At 38.7% G+C, this 12,659-nt stretch overlaps 1 pseudogene; it reads left to right on the top strand.

Moving 5' to 3' along the window:
- The first annotated feature begins 448 nt into the window (after positions 1-448).
- On the top strand, positions 449-2,450 carry LOC121036438 (tigger transposable element-derived protein 1-like; annotated as a pseudogene).
- Positions 2,451-12,659: the final 10,209 nt, after the last annotated feature.

Raw genomic sequence — 12,659 nt, 5'->3', positions numbered from 1 at the left:
GTTTTAGGTCCTTAAATGCAGATTCTGAGTCTTTTTGATCTACAGGCTTATGTTATTTTATTGTGCTTTGTGTATATTGCATATTTTACAAATTAAAGGTTTGTGGCAATCCTATGTTGAGGACCCTATCAGCGTCTTTTTTTCCAATGGCATTTGCTTACTCATGTCTTTGTGTCACATTTCAGTACTTCTCAAAATATTTTAAACATTTTCATTATTATTATATTTGCTAGGGTGATCAGCAATCAGTGATCTTTGATGTTGCTATTGTCATTGTTTTGGGGTGCCATGACTCATGCTCATATGAGACAGTGAACTTAATCGATAAATGTGTGTGTTCTGACTGCTCCAGTGACCAGCCATTGTCCCCATACCTCTCCCTCTCCTCAGGCCTTCCTATTTTCTGAGACACAAGAATGTTGAAGTTAAGCCAATTAATAATGTTACGATGGCCTCTAAGTGTTCTAGTGAGAAGACTAGTTGCACATTCCTCACTTCAAATCAAACCTAGAAATGATTAAGCGTAGTGACAAAGGCATGTCAAAAGTCAAGATAGGCCGAAGTTAGGCCTCTTGTGCCAAACAGCCAAGTTTTGAGTGCAAAGGAAACATTCTTGAAAGAAATAAAAAGTGCTACTTCAGTGAATACGTGAATGATGAGAAAATGAAACAGCTTCACTGCTGATATGGAGAAAGTCTGAGTGGTCTGGATAGAAGATCAAGTTGGCCACAAACATTCTCTTAAGCAAAGCCTAATCCAGAGCAAGGCCCTAACTCTCCTCAACTCTGTGAGGGCTGAGAGAGGCGGGGAAGCTGCAGAAGAAAAGTGTGAAGCTAGCAGAGGTTGGTTCGTGAGGTTTGAGGAAAGAAGCCACCTCAGTGACATCAAAGGGCAAGGTGAGGCAGCAAGTGCTGATGGAGAAGCTGCAGCAAGTTCTCCAGAAGGTCCAGCTGAGACCATTCATGAAGGTGGCTACACAAGCCAACAGATTTTCATCGTAAATGAAGCAGCCTTGTACGGGAAGAAGATGCCATCTAGGACTTCCATAGCTAGAGAGGAGAAGTCAATGCCTGGCTTCAGAGCTTCAAAGACAGGCTGACTCTCTCGTCAGGGGCTAACTAGCTGGTGACTTTCAAGTGAAGCCAATGTTCACTTACCATTCTGAAAACCCTAGGACCCTTAAAAACTATGCTAACTCAATGCTGCATGTGCTCTATCAATGGAACAACAAAGCCTAGATGACATCCCATCTATTTATAACATGGTTCACTGAAAATTTTAAGCCCACTGTTGAGACTTACTGCTCTGAAAAAAAGAGTCCTTTCAAAATAGGATGGCTTGTGGACAATGTAGCTGATCACTCAAGAGCCCTGACGGAGATGGACAGCAAGATGAATGTTATTTTCATGCCTGCTAACACAGCATCCATTCTGCAGCCATGGATCAAGGAGTCATTTTGACTTTCAAGTCTTATTATTTAAGAAATACATTTCATAAGGCTATACCTACAATACATCGTTATTTCTCTGGATCTGGGCCAAGTAAATTGTAACCTTCTAAAAAGGAATCACCATTCTAGATACCATTAAGAACATTTGTGGTTCGGGGCGCCTGGGTGGCGCAGTCGGTTAAGCGTCCGACTTCAGCCAGGTCATGATCTCGCGGTCCGGGAGTTCGAGCCCCGCGTCTGGCTCTGGGCTGATGGCTCAGAGCCTGGAGCCTGTTTCCGATTCTGTGTCTCCCTCTCTCTCTGCCCCTCGCCCATTCATGCTCTGTCTCTCTCTGTCCCAAAAATAAATAAACGTTGAAAAAAAAAAATTAAAAAAAAAAAAAAAAAGAATATTTGTGGTTCATGGGAGGAGATCAAAATATCAACTTTAACAGGAGTTTAGAAGAAAATGATTCCAACCTCATGCATGACTTTGGGAGCTCCAGACTTCAGAGGAGGAAGTAACTGCAGACGTGGCAGAAATACCAAGAGAAGCAGAATTAGAAATGGAACCTGAAGGTGGGACTGAATGCTACAATCTCATGACAAAACTTGAATGGATGAGGAGTTGCTTCTGGTGGATGAACAAAGAAAATGGTTTCTTGAGATGGAAGCTACTCTTGGTGAAAATGCTGTGAATATTGTTGAAATCATGACAAAAGATTGAGAATATTACATAAACATAGCTGATATAGCAACAGCAAAATTTGAGAGGATTGAGAGAACTTCTACTGTGAGTAAAAGGCTACCCAACAGCATCATGGACTACAGTGGAATCATTCATGGAAGGAAGAGTCAATCAATGCAGCACACTTCATTGTTGTCCTCTTTTAAAAAATTGCCACAGCCACCCTGACCTTCAGCAACTGCTACCCTGATCAGTCAGCAGCCATAAGCATCGAGGCAAGACTCTCCACCAGCAAAAATATTATGACTCATTGAAAGCTCAGATATTGGTTAGCAGTTTTTAGTAATATTTTAAAATTAAGGTATGTACCTCCTTCTTTTTTTTTAAAGTAATGCTATTGCACCCTTAATAGACTACAGTATACTGTAAACTTAACTCTTACATGCACTGGGAAACAAAAAAAAAAATCATTTGACTCACTTTATTGCAATATTCACTTTATTTTGGTGGCCTGGAACCAAACCTACAGTGTTCTGAGGTGTGTCTGTAATTCTGTTCTAAGGGTCTAATGCTCCTCAGAGCTCCTTGGACTACATTGTGGAATCATCTTCTGAAACAGTGGTTCTTAATCTGAGATAATTTCCCCACCCCCACCCCAGGTATCTTTGGCAGATGTCTGGAGACATTTTATGTTGTCTCAACTGGGAGAGTGCTATTGGCATCTAGTGGGAAGAGGTCAGGGATGCTGCTAAACATCTTACAGTGCACAGGAATCACAGAGAAATTATCTGGCCCCTAATGGCAGTAGTGCTAAGGTTGAGAAACCTTGCTCTAAGATATTAATTGAGCATAATTTTGCAAGCACCCAATTATTCTGAAATATCATAGGACTTCAGGAATTCTTAAAGACAAACTGATTAATTACAGTAAAGACTCAGAGACTGGATCTTGACTATTTTGGGTAGATCTAGCTTTTGTGAAGCCCTCAAACAAGCTGTTCCAAGTTTTGAAGACCCAAGACCGGGGAACTGTGAGGCTCCTCTCACTAGCTGGCAGTCCTGTTGGCGATGTTGTACACAAGTAATGCCAGCCAGATGATTTTACCCTAATCAAGATTTGTATGAACATGACATTTTGTTTATCCTGTTGCCTTTTTGTTCTTCTGAGTCATAAACAGCAATAGCAGAGCAGAACAATTATCCCTTCATGTTGCAGGCACAGATGTGTAAACGCATGGAGGCTTTCAAGGAAGCCGGTGATGCCAAAACAATTCATATTATACTTCATCTACTGCCCTATAGGATTTCAGACAACAAAAGTGTGCAAAACACTGTAACCCTCTATATTTATACCTCAAGTGGTCTTAGGAGCAGCCTCATGGCATTCTATGTAGGCACATACTTTCAACACTTCTGTTAAAATCATCAAAAACTCTCTCTGTAGGCTGAGATCAAAACTTTCTGATTCAACCCCAGTGATAATGTCCCATCAGACACTAAAACATAAATTCAAAATCTTGATCCAAACACCTCATGTCCAGTTCTCCTTACACCAAAACTAGGAAGAAGGGTAACACTTTAAACACTTAATCAGCTAAAAGTTCTAAGTGTAAGGGCTACACAACATAATATTATACATGCTCATTTCAACCTTTTATATAAGGTAAGGTCACCAAACTTTCTGCAAAAGCCCAGATGGTAAATACCTGGCTTTGTGGACCATACAGGCTCTTTGCAACTGCTCAGCTCTGCTCTCATAGATGAAAACAGTCATAGACAACATGTAAATCAATGAATGCACCTGTGCCCATGCCTGATTTGTGAACTCTAAAATTTGCATTTCATATGATTTTCATATGTCATAAAATATTATTCTTTTTTCTTTCCTCAGCCATTTTAAAAATAGAAAAACCATTTTCAGTTCATGGGCCACAAAACAGGCAATGGGTTGGAATTGGCCCACAAGCCACAGTTTACTCACCCCTGATTTAAGGGACATGCCTGTTTATAAAGCAAAACATAAACTATAACACCAAGCAGAAGAAAGATGATTATAGGAAAAATAGGAAACCTACTTTAATTTTTCATCTTTAGTTTAAAGATATTTTATTTTATTTTACTTTTTTAATGTTTATTTATTTTTTCTAGAGATAGAGACGGAGCACGAACAGGGGAGGGACAGAGAGGGAGACACAGAATCTGAAGCAGGCTCCAGGCTCTGAGCTGTCAACACAGAGCCCGATGCATGGTTCGAACCCATGGACCATGAAATCATGACCTGAGCCGAAGTCAGACTCTCAGCCAATGGAGCCACCCAAGCACTCCTAGCCTAAAGATATTTTAAATCAATTATTCTAATAATAATAAGGTATTCTAATACAATATTAAACATAATTTTATTTTTTAAATAAAGATATTACAGTAAATCTGCTATCCTACTCTTTCATTAAAATAAAAAATGTTTAAGAAGGTTTAAGTTCTCTGACAATATTTAATTTTTTTTATGGGAATGATGATGGCTTGGAAAATAACCAGAGAAATTAAATTGGGAACATTCTTTACATACTTTAAACTCTACCCCCCATATTTCCTTAATGCATCATGTTCTCACAGGTTTGATTCATGGTACATCCACTGTAATTAGTAAATAGCATTATTGTTGTAAATAGTAGTAAATTTACTCCTAAATCCATTTTACTTAAGTGTCACTGTTTCTAATTATTAGTGATAAGAGGAAATTTGGTGAGTATATTTAGTTTACCTAAATCAGGCACATATGTCCTAAAATGTAAAAGTGTCTAAGGGTTCAAGAAAGGGGTTTCACATATTATCCATTCCCTTTCTTCTCTTTAAAAAAAAAAAAGTCCTGAATATTCATCTCAAAGGCAATCACTTGGATAAGTACTCCTTTGATCTAAATGGATTTGCCTTAAAAGGAACCATTAGAATAAGTGAGAGTAATCCTTCCCTAAATAAATAACCATGTAATGAGTGTCCCTCCTTCCCCTCCTTCCCCTCAGCTGAATCCTGAAAGTTGCAGTTTTTGGAGGCCAGTGCTATCTGATTCCAAGGTTTCTGATGCCCACTATACCATTTGAAGTTGTGTCAATTCCTTTTATGTTTCATTATGCTGCTCCTCCTGCCTGAAGGCCCTTCTCTCTTGTTCAAGAGTAACTCAAATATAAATCTCCTTTAAGAAATATTTTGGGCACCCACCTTACTTTTTTTCACTGCAGTGGTATCTACCATATGTTAGTGCTTACACCATTTCGTGCACTTACTTGTTTATGTATTTTGGCTCCTCAGGTTATACTATAAGCTCTTTGAGGGCAGAAGTTTTATATCTTCAGCACCCAGCCTAAAGCTGGGATGTAAATGTAGGGTGTTTTTGATAACTTATAAGACAATCAGAAAGTTGGTCTTATTGGCTCTCTCTTATATTTGGATGTCTACAAGAAGGTGTCTCCGCTGAGACTAATCACTGCCTGTGACTTGTCAGGAGCTCTTGAGGAGCCAAAGCCCCCTTCTCTGCTGGAGCCCAGAAGAGCGTGGAGCAGATCCCCTTCCCCCCTAACCCACAGGCAGCTCCAGAATGTTGTACTGAGGGAGGTTAGAAGTAGAAATCTGATAAAGGGAATGGGAACAAGGACGGGAGGTAGCGAATGTGTCCGGAAGTAACATTTGCAGGGTAGGAACAACATTTTTATCGTGTGTTTATTTGGAGAGGCTTATAGGAGCTTTTGGAGATAATAAGGAGATGGGGTTAAAACACCTCCTGCTAATTTTTTATACCACCCACTGCTCTTGCCTCTCAGTCCCTTCTACTTTTACCAGCATAACATTCTGAGCTGACAAACACAAACATTTGCACCCGATGGCAGGTAAAGTCTCAGAAAGAGGTTGAAATATAAGAGGAAATATCTAGCTAATTTGGATTTTCTCTTGCATTGTACCAGGAAGTCTGGCAAATCAGCAATCAGAAAGAAACTTCTTTACTTTCTCCCAACCAAATCTGTTCACCTTCGACTATACTTTCAGTGGATTTGAAATTTCTCCAAAAACTTTGTGTTTCTTCTCTTTAAATTTTTTTTCAACGTTTATTTATTTTTGGGACAGAGAGAGACAGAGCATGAATGGGGGAGGGGCAGAGAGAGAGGGAGACACAGAATCGGAAACAGGCTCCAGGCTCTGAGCCATCAGCCCAGAGCCTGACGCGGGGCTCGAACTCCCGGACCGCGAGATCGTGACCTGGCTGAAGTTGGACGCTTAACCGACTGCGCCACCCAGGCGCCCCAATGTTTCTTCTCTTTAAAAGGAAAACCTTAATTCTTGACTCCTTCAATGTGTGCTGGAAATTGCTTCTAACAAACAATATGGTGGAAGTTACAGTGTGTTACTTTGGACTTGGTCATAACAAGCATTATAGCCCCCTTTTTACCTTGTCTCTTCAATCACTTGCTCCAGGAAAGTAGCTGACATGTAAAAATATTCAACCAGCCCTCTGGAGAGGTCCATGTTGAAATGAAGTAAGAATTTCTACCATCAGCGATGTGAATAAGCCATTTTAAAATGTGTCCCTCATCTTCTGTCAAGCCTTCAAGTGACTGAGGGCCTGGGTAACAACTTTACTGCAGCCTCATGAGGGTCTGTGAGAAGGAACCACACAAATTACTGACTCTTTAAAACTGTGAGATAACAAATGTTTGTTTATCTTACAACTTGTAAGTTGTAATTTATAATTTGTAATAAAATAATAGTTAATATAATATTTATATTATCTCACTTTCCCATGAAATGCTGAAAAATCAGCAGTGTTACTGGAAGAAAAAAAATAGTCTGCAAATAGTCTGAGAGATCAAGAACTGAATTTGTATTCAATTCTTGGATAACTACTCAGTAATAAAGACATGTAGGCAAACTGAGACTCTCCTTTTAGTTTCAGACTCATAGCTAATTGTCTGCATATCTCCAATAGGCTGTAGACTGCTTTCAAATATGGCAGCAACAATTTCTCCCCTGATTCTTTGCCTTGTGACTGCAGTGCTCTTCTCAACAACAGCTGGAGTCTATTTCTTCTTCTTTTGAATCTGGGCTGGTCTTTGACTTGCTTTGACCCACAGAATGTGGTAAAAGTGCAAGGCCCAGGCATGAGTGCCAAGAGGCCTTCCAGCCTCCACGTTCATTTTCTTAGACACCTAGCTTGAGAGATTGCCATGTAAGGAAGCCACTCTAGCCTACTGGAGGATGAGAGACCAAGAGGAAAACAGGTTTCCCAGGCAGCAGCAAGTACCAACTTTGAGCTATGTGAATGAAATCTTTAGTCACCCCCCAAACCTCTAGACCATAAAATTATCCACCTGAGTGCAACCACATGAGTTAGCTCAAATGAGACCAGCCAGAGAGCCAGCCAGTCAGCCAGCCCTCAGAATTGTGAGAAATGATAAATTGCTGTTGTTTTAGGCCAGTATGTTTTGGAGAGACTTCTTATACAATAAAAAATAACTTATACAGAGTCTATAGGCACATTAAACTTAACATGTACAAAATTGAACTCTAATATCTGATCTTCATTGTGTATTCTCTTCTTAATGCTACCTAGGTGATCAAGCTAAAGCCCTTGGTGTCATCCTTATTGCCTTCCCTTTTTTTTATACTCCCATACAATCCATCAGCAATTCTTATCAGCTCTCCCTCCAAAATATGTCTTTAATGTGTGCTTTTTACCACCATGAATTTTTTTCGACTACTATGATCCTAGCCTAAAACATCACCAACTCTTATGTGAATTCCTAAAGTAACCTCTTTGAACATGTCCCTGTTTCTCCCTGTCCAATTTGTTCTCCATACATTAACCAGTATGATCTTTTGAAAACATTAATCAGATCATGGCACTTCCCTGCTTCATATCATCTGATGGCTTTCTGTCACACATATTCTAGTATCCAAATCCTTTGTCATAAGTTGGCCCCTACCAATCTCTCTAATCTCATCTTGTACCAAAAGTCTCCTTTTGGTTCCCCATCATACAACATGCAAGCAATTTTAGCCATAGGGTGTTTGTACTTATTAGTCCTCTGACCCAGAATGCTCTTGGCTCTTCTCAGGCTGGTTCTTTCTAATTCTCAAGGTCTCAGCCGAAACTATCCTCAAAGAGCATCCTTGACACACAGCTCAAGGGGTCCCTCATCACAGTTAGCATTCAATTGTGAACATCAAAATGTACTTTTGCTGTATTAGAATGAAAGCCATTTAAGACTTACTAAATTATTGGGATGGCCAGAGTAAGAAGTTCTATGTTATGTCCCCATCTGATTATAAACACAACATATACCAACAGAACCATTGTTTTTGCACACTTTGTGAACTGGGAGATCAGGAAGCACTATCATAACTGATAGCTGCAAAATGCTACCATCTTACTGCAACATCTAGGTACTAGAAAATAAGGGCTGCAATCATCACCTGTAGGAAAATACCTGGCATAACTGTTGGCTCAAGACCCACTCTGCACCTGTTAGATCCTTGCTAGAAAAATAGGTGCCTCATGACCATTGTCTCTGACTTAGCTTATGTCTGAGTTCAAGTCTTTCATAAATACATATGATTCGTAGAAACTGTATCACATCCAAAACTCTAACTTCAAGGGGGTCTAAAAATAAAATTTTTAATTTTTGATCCCTGCAGCTAGAAGGCACACTGAAAAGAGGTTGGAATTGATGTCAAGTGAGCCAATCTACCAAATCTGCCATTCTCCCCCACCACACTCCTGCTACCTCCTAATGCTCTCTGATAATTACTCCATGAAATGTGTCACAATTTAAACTCACACATGCATGTGTATGTGTAAATTTTTCATTTTCTCTTCACTGTATTGTGAAATAAACCTGCTGATGAGTACAGGAACACTGTTCATAGAAGCACTTTGGGGTTTTCTGTTTTTGTTTTATTTTAAATTTATTTATTTATTTTGAGAAAGACACACACAGTGAAAGAAAGTAGGGGAGGGACATTGAGAGAGAGAGAGAGAAAGAGTCTCAGGCAGGTTCCATGCTGTCAGTGTGGAGCCTGATGCAGGGCTTGATCCCACGAACTGTGAGATCATGACTTGAGAAAAATCAAGAGTTCGACACTTAACTGACTGAGCCACCCTGGTGCCCCTGGAAGCACTTTGAATAGTGGTTGGCACATTGTATTTCTCTAGTGTTTAGAATGAAGAAATGATTAATAAAATAAAGAAATAAATAAGTGTCATTAAAAAAATTAATAGTCATTTTATGATACAGACTTTCTGAGGGAGGATGTCCCTATAGATGTCACTTCTCCTTTCCTGCCCTCAGGTTGAGCTCCAGCTCACAAGTATTTCCTTCTAGTCTCTTACTTTACAACTGCATCAACATCTTGAACCCTTCCCCTTTCAAGAAGGTTCTCTCACTCCTTGCTGAAAGCCTTTTAAAGCATAGTAGCAAGCAAGTAGTCCTTACCTGGATAAGGACTAATGTTGACCTGTTTTCCACTTTAAAGTTGTATGTGAGAGAAGAATAATGGTGGAGAAAGATTGGCTCCAGTTCATGAGGAAAAATAAATATGGTACTCCCATTTCTTCTTCAATCTGCCCACCTATGTAAAATGTCATGGATTCTTCTTGAAGCCTATTTATAATCATATATTTTAAATATAAGCATTATTTATCACCTTAGCCAGAAACATTTTGAAGAAACAATATTCCTCATTTTTGCAGAACTCTGGCCCTTCCCAATAGACTTCATAATTTCTCATAATTGGACTAAAGAATATCAGATTATTTTCTTCTCTTTCTGGAGACCACTGGCATTAACCAAGAACTACCATGACTTTTAACATCTTCTTTCTTTGTTTATCAGGGCATGATGATGGTTCTGACTGAATTCTTCGGATACGTTCTGGTAAATTTGTAGGTATAGAAGTAATGGGGTGCTGTTGTTTTCTTATCAGAACACCAATAAAGAAGGTCAGAGGGTAATTTGCCTAGAGCCTTTCCTGCCCAGACAACCATTGCCCATTGGTCTTTAAGCCTGTGGAATCTTGTTTATTTTGCATCTTTCTGCAAGAGAAATATTAAGAGAAGTAAAAGCTCATGCCCCACCTAATTTCTGCATCTACTGTCAATTGGACAAATGAGTTAGTTATTTTTTCTCTTCCCAATCTCTAATCACAGGCCTCATTTCACCTCAATATATTAGACAAAATATCTTCTCATTTCCTTGAATCACTGTTTAGTGCCTAATGCAATATTTTTGTTGAAATATATTTGAAACATAACATTGCATAAATTAAAGGTATACAGTATGTTGATTTGACATATTTGTATATTATAATTGCCATGGTCGCAATAATAGCACGTCTATCATGTCACATAATTATCATTTCTTTGTAGTGGTTTGAATAATGAAGATCTATCCTCTTAATTTAATTTCTGTAAATCTGATCTATGAGGTGGTACTAACCTAGGTCTTAAAAAAGGGAACAGAAGAATAGTAACCAAGTAGACTGTTGAGGAAAAATCAAAAAGACTAAAGTTTCAAACAGGGAAAATGAAACATTGGAAGAGCAAGCATATTATTGCCTTAGACTCAGAAGAAACAAGATAATTTCATCTTTGTTCCTAAATTATGATCAATTCCACTTTGCAAAAAAGTTCAGATGAAAGTCTGTAATTAAGGATAGCAAAAAGTGAACAATTCCCCTTTCTACTTGGAATATAATATGGAGATGAAGATGGTCATCTGTCCTTGAAGACTAAGTGAAAGAAAGTTAAGACAGATCTAATAAGCATAACTTAAAGAAAGAAAAAATTTGTTTGAGATTTCCAAATAAGCAAAGAATGTCTATTAATTTTGGCAAATGTAGAACTGTAGCCCAAATGCATGGACAAGGCTCACCTCTCATGGTGTCATTTTGATGGACCAGTCAGTCCTGTGTTTAGCTTGATCCATGACAAGGGAACTATCACTGTGTCATGGGGGGTCAAGGTCTGCAATGCCACGTGGTTCTATTCTCTTAAAGCAATCAGAGCAACAGGAATGAGGACTCCCAAGACTTAGGCTTTGGTCAAAGTGGGTAGAGGTTAAAATAAATGTTGATCTTTGGTGTTAAAGGGAAACTCGGGAGCTTACTATACAAAACCAGGGAGAGTCCTTGAAGCTTTTAACCTTCTTTTCAGAGTCTAGAAGTCACACATATGAGGCTTTAAGTTTATTCTAAACTCTTCAGTCTGTGATGGACAATAATGTGGTTTCTGTTTTTGCTTGCTGTATTGCCTGTCTGTGTTTATTTGTGGGTTGCAGCTAACTGATCACACACCGTATCAGTTCCATTGCGGTAGACCAGCACTATTTGCTTTGTTATTTTCCTGGAGCTTGTTTGTAAAGTGTTTCCAGACGTCAAAAGAATGGGTTATTCCAAGCACTCTTGTTTTCTAAGCATTTAGTGCACCTCATGCAGTGACTTGGATTGAAACTCTTATCTGTTGATTTAGGTGGCTAACATAGATATATGGAGATGGGTGGATGGATGGACAGACAGGACAGATGATAGAAGATGGATATGGATAAACTCATTTTTTAAATAATTGGTCTACAGAAGTCTTAAGAAGTAGTTCTGCAGTTGTACATTAGGAAGGGGAAGGGAGGTTGTGGATAATGAGTACAAAAGGACATAAAAGTGAGACAGAAAAAAAAATGAGAGAGGGAGAGAGAGAGAAAGAGAGAGAGAGATACCAAGAAACAGAGTGAAAATCAGTTCAAGTGTGTGACTATAACCTCTGGCAAGGGATCAGACAAACAAGTTCAACCCAAAGTCAATTTAACTTTATTGGACCACACTGTCTCAGGCAATTAGAAAAATATTTGTAAAACAACAGATGAGAAAAAGGAACGTGGAGCCCAATAATGCAAAACAATGTTTATAAGAGACAAATCATGAAGTGGGAAGAGTAAACACAATTATTCTATCAGCACCTCCTGTTCTTCTAAAGATTACTTAACTTACATGTAGAACACTCCTCTGAACAAACAGCCAAAATAGTTTCTTTATAGCATACTCTTACCCCCAAAGTGGTTAGTTTTAAGCTCCCTCAAAACCTCCCAAAATCAAAAACCTTGAGGAATTTTAAATTTTGAAGAATTAGAAATAATTACATACTAGATTCCTTGGGATTATGGATTATTTTTAGGCCAACTGATAACACCAAGCTAAAAAGAAAATAAAAATTGCCTTTATAGTTCCTATTTTCTCTTCCATTTCATTTTAAGTGAAAAACTAATGGACAGCACACAAGTGATAGCCCCCAAGTTGAAACTATAATTATAGGCTTGTTTGGAGAAGAGATTGCCCTTTAACTCTTTATCCAACAGGGCTTTTGAAGTTCTTAATTCAATTCAGTATGATATTAAGTAGTTTTGCTTGCTTTATCAAGTCTTACAAATTGCAATAGCTGAATATTTCATGAAACTGGAAAACATGAAGTGTTGTAATTTTTACCATCCATCACAGTCACACACGCACA

This window comes from Herpailurus yagouaroundi, unplaced genomic scaffold (assembly GCF_014898765.1).
Source record: "Herpailurus yagouaroundi ecotype Mexico unplaced genomic scaffold, PumYag 28, whole genome shotgun sequence".
Classification (NCBI taxonomy): Eukaryota; Metazoa; Chordata; class Mammalia; order Carnivora; family Felidae; genus Herpailurus; species Herpailurus yagouaroundi.
This window is presented reverse-complemented; position numbering and strand designations above follow the sequence as displayed.